Source organism: Bombina bombina, chromosome 7 (genome assembly GCF_027579735.1).
Source record: "Bombina bombina isolate aBomBom1 chromosome 7, aBomBom1.pri, whole genome shotgun sequence".
Lineage (NCBI taxonomy): Eukaryota > Metazoa > Chordata > Amphibia > Anura > Bombinatoridae > Bombina > Bombina bombina.
The window spans coordinates 557,114,894-557,132,486 of NC_069505.1; the positions used below are offsets into that span (position 1 = coordinate 557,114,894).

Consider the following 17,593-nt stretch of genomic DNA (forward strand, 5'->3'; position numbering starts at 1 on the left):
AACAGCTCCCCATCCTGATAGACTTGCGTCCATGTTCACAATCTCCCAGGATGGTCTCAAGAAGGATGTCCCCTAGGACAGCTGTCCCAGACGGACCCACCAAGAGAGGGATTCCCTCACTTGGTTGCCCAGAGAGATCTGTTGGGATAGATCTGAATGATCGCCGTTCCATAGTCTCAACATGCATCACTGAAGAGGTCTGAGATGGAACCTGGCAAATGGAATGACATATATGCTGGATACCATGAGCCCAATCCCCCTCCATACACCTGGCCACAGATGGCCTTGAGGAGGTCTGAAGGGCAGGACAGCTGGACGCAATCTTGAAACGTCTCTGATTTGTCAAGAATATCTTCATGGATATGGAATCTATTATCGTGCCCAGGAATTCCACCCTGTTGCTGGGGACCAGATAACTCTTTCCTTCATTTATCTTCCATCCATGGGATCGAAGGAGGAGAAGAAGAAGAGCCTTCGAGTGATCCTCCGTGAGACTGCAGGACGGAGCCTGGACTAAGATATCGTCCAGATAAGGAGCCACTGCAATACCTCTGGCTCTCACTACCACAAGCCGCGCTCCCAGAACCTTCGTAAAGACTCTTGGGGCAGTCGCCAGACCGAACGGTAGGGCCACAAACTGGAAGTGTTGGTCCAGAAAAGCGAATCTTAGGAACCTGAAGTGGTCCTTGTGAAATGGCACGTGAAGGTAAGCATCCTTCAAATCTATTGTTGTCATAAATTGCCCCTCTTGAACTAACGGCAGAATCGATCTGATCGTCTCCATTATTGGACTGACAGAAACTTGTTTAGGCACTTTAGGTCCAGAATAGGACGGAACGTGCCCTCCTTCTTTGGGACAACGAAAAGGTTTGAATAGTACCCTAGACCTCTTTCTGCTAGAGGTACTGGTACAATTACTCCGAGAGAGGAGAGATCCCTCACGCACTCTAGAAAGGCGTCTTCTCTGATCTTGAAGATAAGTTTGACAGGAGGAATTTGCCCCTGGGCAGATGAGTCTTGAACCCTATTCTGTAACCCTGGGTGACAACCTCCAGAACCCAAGAATCCTGTACATCTCTCATCCAAGCCTCTGCGAAAAGAGATAGTCTGCCCCCTACAAGATCCAGGGAAGGATCGGGGGCCGCCCCTTCATGCCGACTTTGTCTCGGCGGGCTTCTTGCTCTGCTTAGATTTGTTCCAAGATTGAGCTGGTTTCCAAGGTCCCTTGGACTGATTGGTTTTCACAGCAGGCTGCTGGCGTTGGGACTTGTCCAAAAGGGACGAAAAGTAGAACCCTTAGGCTTATTCTTATCCTGCGGAAGGAAAGCACCCTTGCCTCCTATGACCGTGGATATGAGAGAGTCCAGGCCTGGACCAAAAAGAACTTTCCCCTGAAAAGGAAGGGATAGTAACCTAGACTTGGAAGTCATGTCAGCAGACCATGACTTTAACCACAGAGCCCTGCGGGCTAGAACAGAGAAACCTGATGTCTTGGCATTCAGGTGAATAATCTGCATATTTGCATCACAGATAAATGAATTAGCTACCCTTAAGGCCTTAATTCTTTCCTGTATCTCCTCGAGGGAAGTCTCCACCTCGACCAGAACATCACACCAGTAAGTAGCCGCTCCAGCCACTGCAGCAACCAACGCTGCCGGTTGAAATACAAACCCCGTAAGCTGAAACATCTTTCTCAACATGGATTCCAATTTCTTATCCATGGGCTCCTTGAATGACGAACTATCCTCGAGGGGGATAGTTGTATGCATAGCGAGCATGGAGATAGCTCTGTCCACCTTAGGAATGGCCCCCCACAGTTCAAGCTGAGAGTCCGGAACGGGGAACAGTCTTTTAAAAGAAGTAGAGGGAGAAAAGGGCGAACCAAGTTTCTCCCATTCATTCTTAATATTATTAGCCATCTTCACGGGAACCGGGAAGGTCTGAGGCACCACCCTGTCCTCGTAAACCCTATCTAGCTTAGGGATCGAAGTAACATAGTAACATAGTAGATGAGGTTGAATAAAGACCGAAGTCCATCGAGTTCAACCTATACAAATCTAAAATATACAAAAAGCTCCAGTTAAGCTTAAATAATCCCACTAAAAGGTGACCCATTTAAAACTAGCAATCATATCCATGAATTTTGTTTATAGACAGAAATGTATCCAAATAATTTTTAAATGTATCTAGGGTATTGGCATTCACTACCTCCTTTGGTAATGAGTTCCACACTTTTATTGCTCTTACAGTGAAAAAATGTTTCTGTTGCAGGAGATTAAATCTCCTTTCCTCCAACCTTAAATTGTGACCTCTGGTCACAAACAATTTTCTTGGAATAAACAGAGCTTCTGCCATCTCTGTATATGGGCCTTGAATATATTTATATAAAGTAATCATGTCACCTCTTAAGGGCCTTTTTTCTAAAGAAAACAGACCCAGTTTGGCTAGCCTCTCCTCATAGGTTAAATTCTCCAATCCCCTTATTAGCTTTGTGGCCCTTCTCTGGACTTTTTCTAGTTCTGCAATATCTTTTTTTTGCAATTGGTCCCCAGAACTGCACTCCATACTCAAGGTGAGGTCTTATCAGGGCTTTATATAGTGACAGAATTATGCTTTCCTCCCTTGAGTCAATGCCTCTTTTAATACATGCTAGTATCTTATTAGCCTTTGAAGCTGCTGCCCTGCATTGTGCACCCATCTTTAGCTTGTTATCTATTACTACCCCCAAATCCCTTTCCTCCTGTGTTTGGCTAAGTCTTGTCCCATTTAAATAATATGTTGCCTGCTTATTTTTACTTCCAAAATGTAGAACCTTGCATTTTCCCGTATTAAATCTCATTTTCCATTTACCTGCCCATACTTCTAATTTTTGCAGGTCCCTTTGTAACGAAAGTTCATCCTGCTCTGACCTAATAACCTTACTTAACTTAGTATCATCTGCAAAAATAGAGATGTCGCTATTTAATCCTAGCTCCAAGTCATTTATAAAAATATTAAAAAGAATAGGGCCTAGCACTGATCCCTGGGGTACTCCACTGATTACCTTTGTCCAATCTGAGTATGATCCATTTACTACTACTCGTTGCTCCCTATCTTTTATCCAGTTATTTATCCACAAACTAACATTTTCAGCTATACCCAGTCTCCTAATTTTGTGCATTAAACTCTCATGTGGCACTGTATCAAATGCCTTTGCAAAATCTAAGTATATCACATCAACTGATTCCCCTTTATCTATATTTTTACTCACTTCCGTTCCGGAACCTCCAACGTAGCAAGCACCTCTTTTAGTAAAAAGCGCAAATGCTCCATCTTAAAGTCTGGCTCCTCCGCAGCTGGAGGTCTAAAAGTCGCCGATTCCGTCCCAGAGAGAGCGTCCTCTGAAGAGTCGGAGTCGTCCTCATCTGTGGATAATCTGTCAGACATCCAACGGAGTAGATGACCCCTGGGACGGAAAGCTATGTTTCACCTTTTGCTTGCGCTTAGCAGGGCGTGCTAAGGCATTGAAGGCACAGAGACCGCCGTTTGCAACTGAGCAGCAAAATCTGGTGGCCAACGGGCCCCTCCCGCGGGAGGATCAGTAGTGCCCTGGGGAGCTGCATTTGTAATCGGAGATGAATGTAGGGAACGCACCTCACGGGACAGAGAACCCTCAGAGGTGGACGGTACTAAATATCTTATTCTTTTTAGATATTGCAATTTTATCGAAGCATATGGAACACATTTGAGCAGGCGGATCAACCTGCACCTCCTCACAATAAACACAGGTATTAGATTTGGTTAAAGAGGGAGTACCCTCTAACATATCAGGGTCCTCCACAGCTTATGCCTTTATTACGGACTAGATAGAATTAAATGGCACCTTTTATACACCAATGGCCGGGGCACTCACCACCTCCTATGACCCGGACCACAGAGAAACCGTTCCATGTCTTGCAACCGCCGGTAAGAGGCCACACCCGGTCACATGGAATGCCATGCAGGACTGCCCCTGCACTATAGAGAAAATGCGCCAAAAAAAGGCTGCACCGAATCTCTCAAGAAACCTGACTGTTCGCACATTGCTAGAGCCTCATCTCACACATGTCGCAGCATCAAACACAATAAAGATATCATGCATAAATCCCCCCTGTTCAATAATCCCCCTTCCGGGGATTTTAACCCTTGATTCTATACAGATAAAAGGAGACACACTGTAACCCTGTCTTCTTGCGTTATCAAATATGTATAAATTAAATGATCTTACCAGAATCTATGCCGTGGAACAGGAACACTGCCTTTCAAGTGTGACAGGGTAGTAGCATCGCTCCTGACATGGACTTAAGTGCAGAAAGCAGGCAGCGAAACTTTGCAACGTTGATTGTTTAAAGAGCTGTTAATCATGAGTCGGGGTGGTTTTGCACCTCTCACTGAGAGGCTGACAGGACTATTTAAAACTCCAGTCCCATTTCGAAGAGTACTACCCTGCATAAGAGACTACTCCGATCTTCCGACACTTCTCTGTCAACCACCTGTGATGAAAGGCAAAGAATGACTGGGGGATGAGAGGAGTGGGGGAGGTACTTAAGCTTTTGGCTGGGGTGTCTTTGCCTCCTCCTGGTGGCCAGGTTCTTAATTCCCACAAGTAATGAATGAAGCAGTGGACTCTCCTCCCATTAAGATGGAAAAATCATTTCTAATAAAGAATATCATTTTTTTAAAACAGAAATGTCCTAAAACCCCCTTTTAATCTATTACCAAAAGTTCACAAAAATAGAATCACTCCTCCTGGTTGCCCGATCGTATCTGGGAATTTGTGTGAAAAGGCGAGTAGGTATCTAGATTTTAGAACAATTGTGGTGACACTTCCCTCTTACTTGAGGGACACTATGGAGGTCCTCAATAGATTAGAGGGTAGAAGCATTGATGAGGATACTCTTTTTGTAACATGTGATGTAGAATCATTGTGTACATCTATTCAACATCAGTTTGGGTGCAACACAGTGAAAAACTTCTTACAAATGCAAGACAATTCCAGTCAGGATTGTAACAATTTCTTAACTGAATTACTGGAGTTTGTTTTAACCCCTTAACGACCAGCGTCATACCCTGGTGGGTGGGAGGAATAGCAGGGAGGCCGGTGGGCGGCCCATCGCCGGTGTGTGTTCCGAATCATGTCCATGAGCGTGCACAGAGGCGGGGCTCGGGAGCACGTGTGCGAGTGCGCGCACGGTAATCAAATTAATACTGCAGCCGAAGGAGGGAAAGGGGAAAGGGAAAACATTTTTGGAAAGGGATCTGGCAGGCGGGTAGGGTATTGAGGGGGGGAAGCTACACTACAGAAAATAAGGGATTCTATTTTTATTTTTTTTACAAAAAAAGGGCAAATTTGTAAGCAAACTGGGTAGTAGCCAGTACCTAAGATGGCGGCCAATAGGTAGAGGGGGAAGGCTTAGAGAGCAGTTTGGGGGATCCTACACTTCATAAAAAAATGTTAAAAAACAAAAAAAGGGAAGAGAGCTGTTTGAGAGGGGTCAGGGAGGGATCAGGGTGGGATGTGTCAGGTGGGAGGATGATCTCTACACTAAAGCTAAAATTAACCCTACAAGTTACCTAATTAACCCCTTCACTGCTGGGCATAATACAAGTGTGGTGCGCATCGACAATTAGCGGCCTTCTAATTACCAAAAATCAATGCCAAAGCCATATATGTCTGCTATTTCTGAACAAAGGGGATCCCAGAAAAGCATTTACAACCATTTGTGCCATATTTGCACAAGCTGTTTGTAAATAATTTCAGTGAGAAACCTAAAGTTTGTGAAAAAGTGAACAATTTTTTTTATTTGATCGCATTTGGCGGTAATATAGTGGCATGAAATATACCAAAATGGGCCTAGATCAATACTTTGGGTTGTCTACTAAAAATATATATATATATATATATATATATATATATATATATATACACACACACACACACACACATGTGAAGGGATAGTTACAATAAAACTATTGCTTATTTTGAAAAAAAAAAGAAAATGGTTTGGAAATAGCAAAGTGCTACTTGTACTTATTGCCCTATAACGTGCAAAGAACATGTAAACATCGGGTATTTCTAAACTCAGGACAAAATTTAGAAACTATTTAGCATGGGTGTTTTTGTTTTTGTTTGTTTTTTTACTATTTTTACTGAGGAAATGTACATTACAATTATGCAACTGTCATATGTAAATAAAGAAAAATACAAATCATACTGTGCAGTTTTCAGATATTGAGCAATATTCCTCATTTTGTGTCCCTATTTTCAGTATTTAGGACCTCTCTTGGGCCCTTAGTTTTAACATAAAAAATACATAGGGTTATTATAAATGTAGCTCTATTAAATGCATAGAAATGTGATTTATAACAAAACAAAGAGTAGAGGTAAACGACATCCAGCAAAAGATCATTAATGTATATTGCTTCTTAAATGGTTTTGAACATTCTTATTAACATTATATAGAAAAAGGCCAACACTGGACGTCTATCTAATATAGAGAAGAAATAAAAAATAAAAAAATTGCATCATAATGGTATATAAAACTGCAGTTAGACTAGGAATATATAGATGCGAGAGCTGCAACTGGACAGGCCTGGAACACAACATTTATATCTATTCTTATGTAAACTGTTAGGTTTAGTCACTGAGAGCGTGGATGGTGTATAGGTTGTCAGGTACAGATCTTTACTCTCCTGTTGCATAATATTGAGGGACGAATTATAGGTTTTATGAGGTGATAGATGAATATGTAACCCTGTTTCTTTTCTACTCCCGAGAAAGTCGCTTATCAGACACCATGCAGGCTTATGTTGAAAAAGCTTAATCTGAAACTAACAGTTTGCTTGCCCTATATAGTAAGTGAAATCACCCATCTAGGATATATACAAAGAGGTTAGGAAGCAGGATAGTGGACACTTGGTTCCATGTATTATGAAGTAAACTCTATTATATATTATGGTCCCTTTGTTCCCTGGTAGGGAGTAACAATACGTTTAAGCCAGGAACTGTATGTGCCTGTATAAAGATGTGAATGGATATTTACCAGAGTTATGTGTTTGAAGCTAGGTTTGCCAATTTCTCCCCACGCCCCCGGCCGCGGGGTTGATCACAAGCTCTAGTACGCATTTACGTTGACTCTCTCTGTAATAAGACCAAATTAAAGGGACAGACTACCATAGAATTGTTATTGTTTTAAAAGATGGATAATCACTTTAATACCCATTCCCTAGTTTTGCAGAACCAACACAGTTATATTAATATACTTTTTACCTCTGTGATTACCTTGTATCTAGGAACCTTCTTCCAGCCCCCGATCACATGACTTTGACTGTTTATTATCTATTTTCTTAAATTTAGCATTGTGATGGGCTAAATCTTAAATAACTCCTTGTGCCTGAACACAGTGTTATCTATATAGCCCACGTGTACTTTGGGTCTCTTTATGTTGAAAAGAGATTTAAAAAGCATGTGATAAAAGAGGCAGCCCTCAAAGGCTTAGAAATTAGCATATGAGCCTACCTATGTTTAGTTTAAACTAAGAATACCAAGAGAAAAAAGCAAATTTGATGATAAAAGTAAATTAGAAAGTTGATTAAAATTAAAAGTCCTATCTGAATAATGAAAGTTTAATTTATACTAGACTGTCCCTTTAAGTAAAAACTAGTTATTCCGTTTGCAAGCTCTAACTGGTTAAATGCCCTTCTCATGAAGGGCTGACATATTGGTGAATGGCGAAGCGAGTTTATGAGAGTGGGATGCTCCAATCCGCATATGTCAGGGTTTAGTTAAATTGCTCTATTCGGGCAGCATTACCATCAGTGTTGAGAATGTGTAGATTTTACTACCTGACCTGCAGGTATATATGATTGTGTCTCTTTGTGTCCCCAGGACCTATTTCTGCGGAGTCTTTCCTCAGATGATCATAACCTTTAACCCAGTAAAGTTTAGCAATATAATATTCGTAGCTAACAGGACTATTAACATAAACAAGTAAATAATATTAACACTAAAGATCATTGTCAGATCTTTGTAAGCATGAACATATACATCAACAAAGACCCATCAAACAAAACGTCAATATGTGGGCATAGCGACAGTTATTGTCAGGTGTTGCTTACAACTGTGAAGTAAGACATTGGAGTCCCGGTATTTTTATAGCCCCACGGCTTTGAACTCATAAGTGGATCAATTGTATTGTGAACCATGAGGTCTTGCCCTTTAAAGTAAGTTTGAGTGCTCACAGGCCATGAGGGCTCAATGTTATATGTATCAGGCAACTCTTTAGTATCACCCGATGTTTGAAAGTACCTGAGCTTGGGGTGAGTTGTCTTCTTGAGGTGGCTGTGGTTAACATAGTTGTCTGACAGAGCCCCTAAGTAATGAATGGTCCTTGGCTTTAGCTTCCCAGGGCTCCCCCCTAAAGCTCTGCTGGGTCGCCATCGGCAAGAAGTGTGTCGCTAATTGTAGAGATCCGGACGATGCGCTGCTGAGGGCAAAAGTCCCTAATGTAATCAAGCCCTTCCTCCCAGGGGTGACAGAACTTATTGTGCAGGGTCTCCGAGATCGCTGTGTCACGCATCAAACTGGGTGAAGTGATAGCAACACTCCCTCCACTCTCATCCCGTTGCTGATCCTCTGGCTGAAGAGTTAACTCTTCGGTTCTTGCAGTGAATTGTGATAGCCAGGAGTCTAGAGGTGCTTTCTCTATGAGGCGTAGACAAAGCGCTTCAAATCTACGCCAATGCTCGTTGTTAAAGATGTCTTGAAAATTGATGTCTTCTATAGTGGCCATTTTGGTTGCAGTGCACCTGTGTCTTCGTTACTTGATTGTCGTAGGTATTGGTTGATTGCCTTCTTATTTTGTCTGTTAGTGATTAAAGACATAGATGAGAGGCCTCTGGTATGTAGGTTAGTCTGCCCAGTTGCAGCAAAATACCTTGGATAGCCAAGGGGGTGGTGCTGTCTATTATGTGCTGCCGCAATAGGCCTCCTTTGTCCGATTTCTCACCTCGAAAGCTTTACTGTCGTTGATATAAGTAGCCTCAGATAAATGTGGCCATGCAGCATTCAAAAACTGTGAAATGGCTGTAGAATGACTCCTTTAATCGGCAGATCAAATGAGAATCCGCTGGAGCTCTAAAAGGTGTGACCGCTCCTGATTGCAGTTCAGACCCCCCCCCCCAGCATGGGTGTTTATTGGTGGTTGTAGATGTGTAACAGATTTTGGGGGTCAAAGTTAGAAAGTGCGTTTTTTACAATTTTTTTCATCATATTTTATAAAAAAAAATTATAGTAAATTATAAGATATGATAAAAATAATGGTATCTTTAGAAAGTCCATTTAATGGCGAGAAAAACTGTATATAATATGTGTGGTTACAGTAAATGAGTAAGAGGAAAAGTACAGCTAAACACAAACACTGAAAAATGTAAAAATAGCCCTGGTCCTTAAGGGTAAGAAATTGAAAAATGGTCTGGTCCTTAAGGGGTTAACTTACAACTATTTTGTATTCGATTATACATTTTATTTGCAAGTCAGGGGAACAGCCATGGGCACTGCCTGTGTCCCCACCTTTGCTAATATATATCTGGGCTGGTGGGAACGTGAGTATTTAATGACACTCTCTCCAAATAAACCAATCATGTATTAATGCGGCTTCGCTATATTGATGATGTGTTTATCCTATGGAAGGGAGATACTTCTTTACTGGGGGAATTCATTAGAATACTCAATACCAATTATTTAAATCTAAAACTAACTATGAAAAATGGACCATAAAGAAATTGAATTTTTAGACCCAGACGAGGTGTAGACGGTAAGATTATTACTGACCTATACAGAAAGGAAACCACCAATTCCTTACTAAGGTTTGAAAGTAGTCATCATCAAGCCACCAAACAAGCTAAGGACCTGATGTTACGCTTTAGGGATAGAAGATATCCCAGAAAATGAGTGAAGAAAGCTTATTATAGAGCACCTAGGACTCCAAGAGACTATCTACTCATTCCTAAAATCAAAGAGAAAAAAGAGCATAGACTGGTGTTGAATACAGACACTAATTTTGCAGAAACATTAGGTGGAAAGATTCAAACAAGCTGGAGAAGGGCCCCTACACTTAGGGATAAACTGGTACATAGTCATTTTGTACAGGTATCATCTACGTATAAATGTACAGATAGGGGCACTTATATGTGTGGATCCTGTTCTTTCTGCACATATATGCATAATGTCAAAACAATCAAAATATTTCCAGAAGGCATCAAACAAAAACAGGGAATCCATAAATGTTGATCCAAAAATATTATTTATTGCTTACAATGCTCTTGTGGTTTGAGATATGTGGGTATGTCGATGAGGGAGGTGAGGATCAGATTGAAAGAACACATCTGTAACATTAGGAAAGATCTTAAAAAAGGAAAGAAATTGACGTCAGTGGCAAGACATTTTCTAGACTAACACAAGAGTAAACCAGACCTGACGTGTTTCATTTTGGAAAGAATTCACCTGGGTATATGGGGTGGTAATATTGAGAAAACACTATTACAAGCAGAAAGCAGGTGGATCTTGTCTGATTGAACTCCTTGTACCCTAGTGGGTTAAATGTTCATTCTTATAAAACACTGAGGGCTGATCTTAAAATTATAGTATAATGCATGAATGAATGAGAGATGATGTCATGAACCAATCTCTAACATTCCAGTATAAAATAGCACAAAAGTAGCAGTCGCACCACAATATCCTTAATCAGAAGTTATCTTTATTTCCACATAGTGGGAGCCAGGAAAACAGAACAACGTTTCAGACTATACACCCTTAGTCATGTTCATAACTTGTTCATCTCACTTAATCACCTTAAATACCTACAACCAGGTAAAACCACACCTTTTTTACTTAACCATTTGTAAGACAAAAAAATCACAGCATAGTGACCTCTAGTGGTTTACACCTATATATAAAAAAAAAATACATTTTTTTTAAAAGAATTTTTGAAATATATGCAAAGTTAAAAAATCTAAACAGATGTAATAGCAAGAATATTATACACAGAATTTAAGAAGACAACATTCCAGTATGCTATGCTAAAAACATGGATGTAGAACTACACGTAATGTACCAATTAACACAGCAGTACAAATAGCGTCCATAGCGAGTGATGTAAGAATGTGACTTCTCAAATAGGTTTTTAGCAAATAGTATATTGTGTCAATCTAATAAACTGAAGAGAAATATTCACAAAGAATGCGGTACCGAAACATGGACTGCTATATGAATCCAAAAAATGATCAGTGATCACTGTATGGACCAAAATGATTGACATAAAGTATATGAAAACCATTAAAGTAAATGAGGACGTCATGAAGTATTTTAAGTTTCTGTTTACAACAGTTTTGAATGTAGGCGGCGTCCAGCACTCAATGTAACAACCGACATAGTATCCGGAATAGCGTCAATGGTGACGCAATAAAAAGGTTTAATATTGTGTGGCTTTCTTAATAGACCACTTACTAAATATTATAATGCCATAATAAATAAACTTTATTAGGAAATCATATATCAGATAAGTAAACTTTAATTGTGTTAATAATTGTTTACTCCTATGAGCTTGAGTATGCCCTGACCTTTTTGACAATAATTGTGAGTGTACATCAAGCGAGAGGTATTTGTTAAGCCCACTGATATCCCATTGTTGTGGGGCTCATAAAATCATAATGTATATTTGATTAGGGATCGTTTTAACTCGCTAGATGCGTCACAGTGTGCCTCTAGGTTGCTACTAAGAAAACTTTCATTCTATTGGCTGGTTTGAATTTGAAGTTTCAAATCAGCCAATAGGTATGCAAGGTTAAAAGGGGTACCTTGCATTCACTATTCAGTTTGTGGCTGGAGACTATATGAAAAGGACCACTGTGTTGTAGATCGCAAGATGAGGACCACCGCCGCCTGGAAGAAGATGTACAGCCGCCTGGATGAAGATGGACCGCAGCTTGGATGAAGAAGATGGAGTGTCGCCATCATCATCGGTGAGTACTTTTATGGGGTTAGTGTTTGTTATTTTTTATAAATTAGATTTAGTTTTTTAATTTGGGCAGAAAAAGAGCTGAAGTTTTTTTAGTTAGATTTTTTTATTTTGGGGGGCTCGGGGGTTAGTGTTTTCTTTTCTTAAAAGAGCTGATCGCTTTAGTTCAATGCAAAAGGCCCTTTTAAGGGCTAGTGGTAGTTTATTTTATTAGAATAGGGTTTTGTTTTTTTTTAGTGTTTTTTAATGGGTATTAGAATAGGATTATTTTATTTTTTTGGATAATTACTTTTTATTTTCTGTAATTTTAGATTTTTTTTATTTTCTGTAATTTTAGGTTGTTATGTTTTTTTTGTTTTAAAGGTAAGATTAGGTTTTATTTATTTTTACAGGTAAGTTTTTTATTTTTTTGAAGGTAGTTATGAATTATTTTGTAATTTTTAGGTATTTTGATTTGGGTTAAGTTAGGGGGTGTTAGGTTAGGGGGTTTAAATGTTAGTTTATGACTTTGCGATGTGGGGGATGGTGGTTTAGGGGTTAATTGTTTATTTAGGTAGTTTGCTATGTGGGAGGATGGAGGTTTAGGAGTAAATAGTGTAGTTTAGTGTTTGTGATGTGGGGGGATGACGGTTTAGGGGTTAATAGTGGTTTTTTTTTTTACTTTTTTTTATAATTGCGCTAGTGGTAACCCTTTTCGGGTTTGCACTAGATCAAAAACTTTTAACTCCCAACTTGTAATATCAGCGCAACCTGACTCGCGCAAAGGGTTTACCGCTAGCGCAATTATCACTCTAGCACAAGCGGTGGTTACCGCTCCACTTGTAATCTAGCCCTGTGTCATCTTCACTATCTTCGGTTATGCTGGAAATTAACTTCAAATTATTAAACCAATGGTATTAATCTTCTAAAAAGGTTTATTCTCAAGAGTAATATGTGGTCATGTCAATAGCAGTATAGGCCACAAGTGGTGGCAGTGCCACAGATTTCCTAGTTCTGGATAAGTATTATAATGCAAACAGAGACGATATTACATATAAACTGCCCTCTTGGCCCATTGATTTGACTTCTTAACAAAGATCCAAAACTGCCCTCGACCCCTGCACAGAAACTCTTTCATATTATGGTAAATAGCGCCAGATATTTAATTGCTGAAAACTGGAAGTGTAAAGAGACCCCAGAGGTGAGCATGTGAAGATGTAAATAGTAATTAAGTTTATTAAATTAGATTTCATTACTGTAAACACCAGACCATGGACACATTTCTTATTTCCAATCTCTATGGGAATCTTATCTAGCGCACCATATTCTGACTGACCCTGATAAACACTTAGTCAGTAAGAGGTGAAGCCCTTTGGCATTAACAAGAAGAGGTAAATAAATATACGTAGATGATGCAGTAGCGTGTTGTGCTACTATCAGTTTATTACATGACATGAATAAGATGTAGGTGAAAACTACATTATGATGTTTGATAAACGTCGCTGGACAAATGTTATGTTATTATTATGTAACTTTATTATTCTGTTATTGTGTTGTATTGTTCAAAATTCCCAGTGAATTGTATTTTCATTTTGTGTTGTTATTTTTTAAATAAAGCCTGGAAAAAAAAGAAAACAGGTGATAAATGACATGTAGATCAGAGAATAACTAGACTGTAATAGCCTATTGCAATATAATAGTGCTCACCCATCACATAGTTAAATGCTATGAGTTCATCTAAATAGAATCTGAATAAATATTGGCTGCAGAGGGATTGCAAGAAATGGGGCACTTTGTAGGAATAGGGGATTCCCACTGTCTTTAATACAAGAACATACTGAGTTTTACAGTGTTTCTCAATTTCAGTCCTCAGGGCACACTAACAGGCTGGATTTTCAGGATTACCTTGGGGAGGACAGGATAATAACCATGGTTACTGATCTGCTCTAGTTTTGATATCATGAAAATATGGCTTGTTAGTGTGCCCTGAGGAATGGAATTAAAGTGAAAGTAAACTTTACTTTGCTGCTAACCGTAATTTAATTTTAGCTTTAAAATCAATAGGACTTTCATTCATGAAATTGTTGTTCCTTGTGTTAAAATCAAGTTTTACCTGTAATAAACTAGTAATTTTTCTGTCGCTAAAAACAACCCGTTTTTTTCTCTGATTATTTTCTTCCTGATCACGTTTTTATGTGGGCAATTGAAATTCTGGCCGATACGTGGCCGTGCAGCAACGTCATCGCCTTATTCTTGCATCTGCGCATGCGTTACACATACTATCTTTTGTTTAGGCTTGAATGTGCGTGGCCGATTCGCGCATGCGCATAACATTTTTGCCTGAGTGATCATATACGTCATCTGCAGACGTATTGCAATGCAAGTGCCTCGGTCCGTGTGAAAGCCTAAACCAACGATTTTATTTTATTTTATACTAACATTGGCTTGTTCTTATTTTCACAATTGTAGAGGTAGACGCATGCGCTCTTGAGACCGGGCAGAGTGACAATCGCATGCACAATGCGGTTATAGTGTTTGAATCGCGCATTCGCAATAGTAAGGGTCCTTGGGAACGCGCATCTCTGATACGTATGGAGCGGGTGGGACCGCTCTATACGTAAACAGTCAAAATTATAGGAAGTAGAAGATGGGAGGAGTCAGGAGCAGAACGGAACAACGATAAAGTAATCAAATAAATAACTAAATCAATAATTTTATTTAAAAAAATATAGCGGTTTTGTTGTTAGACATATAGACAATGCAGTAGTGTGTTGAAAAGGTACACAATTTACTTTCACTTTAAGAAGCACTGTTTTATAATATAAACAGGGCAAAAAAAAACGGGCAACTGAGCTGTCTTTGTCTCTGAATATAATGATAATAGTCATCAAATCGCTAAGATAATTAGGAAACATTGGGGTATATTAAGGGATTGTAACCCTGACGTTAAGGAGTTTCAGTGCCCACCTATGCCAGCCTATAAGCAAGCAGGTAATTTACGGGATCATCTAATTAGAGCTGACATTGGATCAGGTGATAAAGGACAACAAACATTATTAGCTTTACCTAAACGTGTCTGTTATACATGTTTGTGTTGTTGCCATGGTAACAATATGATTAAAGGTCCACATTTCTATTACCCAAAAACAGGTAAAAATGTTAACATTTCTATTTTTAGCTGCAATACTGACTTTGTGGTCAATCTTATTAAATGCCCATGTGGTATAATTTATATAGAGGAGTCAACCTGTAGAATACGGGACAGAATCAGTGAACACAAGTCTAAAATAAAAGCCCTGGTTTGTAATCAGTACACAAAGGTGCAGCCTAGGGGTTGTCACCTCGGCCATGTGTTTTCCTGGACACTTATGAGTTACACGAGCTGTAAGATGTGCAGAGGGGAACAAGAATTGCACCCCTGGACAGCACACAAATAGTGATCCTGGCCAGCACTATTCATGTTTCTCCCTGCAGCCTGTGTCCATAAGTGTCTAGGAAAACCTGACCGAGGTGCAACCTTAGTGCAGCCACAATGTGTTACAGTTAAAATGAAAAATCACAAAACAAACACATGGTCCCCTTTCCTTAGATAAGCACTGAGTGCAATTTATTTATGTAAAACACTTAACCAACGTGTAACTCTGTATTCACTAATCTTTAGAGAGCTCACTATGTAATATTAATGGTTATGAACAATGAAATAGACTGGTTCACTCTCCTTAGATGAGCACTAATTGTAATGAGGTGCATTTATTTATGTAAAAACCTTAACTAAAGTGTAATTATTTATTCACAAAGATTAATAGAGCTCACTATGATTTCAGTAAATAAGGTAATAGACTGATCACAATCTCTTAGATGAGCACTGATTGTAATAAGGTACATTCATTTAAGTACAAATCTTAACTGATGTGCAAGTTTTTATTCACTAACACAGTCAATTCTGTGTTTCCTGTTATATCTTTGTTGTAACTTTATTTCTAAACACTAGATGGCACTAATACACCTAATTATATATTAGGAAGATAATACAGGTGGCCCTCGTTTTACAACGGTTCAATTTTTCAAGTCATGTGACTGCTATTGAAAAGCATTGAGAAGCAGTGCATTTATTAAAATAGCCAGTAGGTGGAGCTGTCCGCTTGTGTTGCAGCAAAGCCAAGCAAGCTGAAATTAATCAGTTTAACCAGACCTGAGCTATCGAGCAGATTTCAAAGGAACAAGATCTTCCGGTCTATAAATCAGTCCAGATTGGAATGCATAGAAAGAACTGTTTGCAGAAAAATGCAAGTAAAGTCTGTGTTGTGTGATTATTTTATTAGGTTTATAATGCTGTTTAGCAAATGTTTTTGTTAATTTAACTTAGTTTAATTATATATTCTGTGTTGTGTGATTATTTTATTCGGTTTATAATGCTGTTTAGCATTTAAAGTCTTCATGTCAAAGCTTTAAAAATAATGTATTAGGTGTTACTTATGACAATTTTGAGAGGGGCCTGGAACCTATTTCCCTCACTTCCCATTGACTTACATTATAAACTGGGTTTCAATTTACAACGGTTTCAATTTACAACCATTCCTTCTGGAACCTAACCCCGGCGTAAACTGAGGGCTACTTGTATTCCTAATATGTTCTGTAAAGAGGAAGTTACAGGCCATATGTCTATGAATAAGTGATTTGTATGTTAGTAACCATGGTTACTGATCAGCTGATTATGTCACCTGTGCTGTAGTTAAGATGTCATATAAGGAACAAAACATTGTTTGTCTTTGTGGTTTTGGATGTGAAATAAACATAAGTAATTTATTAGAAGTGCTGCTGGTCTCTATTATCTCTAAGTTACAGGTAATGGCCAAGAGATGATAAAACAATGTCTCCCCAAGGCCCCATCAGTGTGTGGTCCTAACCTCAGCCTCCCCTAGCTGCTTTTTATTAACCCTTACTAATTACACACACAACAAGGGGTTAACTGTGAGTCAGTAACATATAAATACATTATTAGTACAGATCAGTAGGTAAGGGGTTAACTCACTGTCAGTAGCATAAAACACCTCATGCAGATCTGAGGCTGAACATTTCCTGTGAGGCAAGAGCTGTGTCATGTGACTTTTGTTTGGCATCTGATTGGTTCACCTCAGCATCCTGTCAGGTCTCCTATTGATCTCTGGGACTTGTAGTTTTTCTGGGTCTAATAACTTTATCTTTATAACAAAACAGGACTACAGCTCCCTAAACACAATGCAGAGAGGGACATGCAGCAGAGTGACAGCAGATTCTAACCAATCAGATGACAGAGTTATGAGTCCCGCCCTCTAGATGCTCTATACTTGCTGAGTGTTGTGCCCCAGCAGTGATATCCTGAGCTGTAATTGCAGCATTTTATTCTAGCAGTGAGGGAGGCTCAGACCTTCTATCCTATAATAAACCATATGACAGAGAGGGACATGCAGCAGAGTGACAGCAGATTCTAACCAATCAGATGACAGAGTTATGAGTCCCGCCCTCTAGACGCTCTATACTTGCTGAATTCAGTGTTGTGCCCCAGCAGTGATATCCTGAGCTGTAATTGCAGCATTTTA

General features: G+C 39.4%; 1 protein-coding gene across 1 annotated transcript in view; it reads right to left on the reverse strand.

Annotated features, from left to right (window-relative positions):
* The window catches only part of LOC128667036 (H-2 class I histocompatibility antigen, Q9 alpha chain), a 215,021-nt gene that overhangs the window by 155,116 nt on the left and 42,312 nt on the right, over nucleotides 1–17,593 (reverse strand). The gene's annotated exons all lie outside the window — the stretch shown is intronic.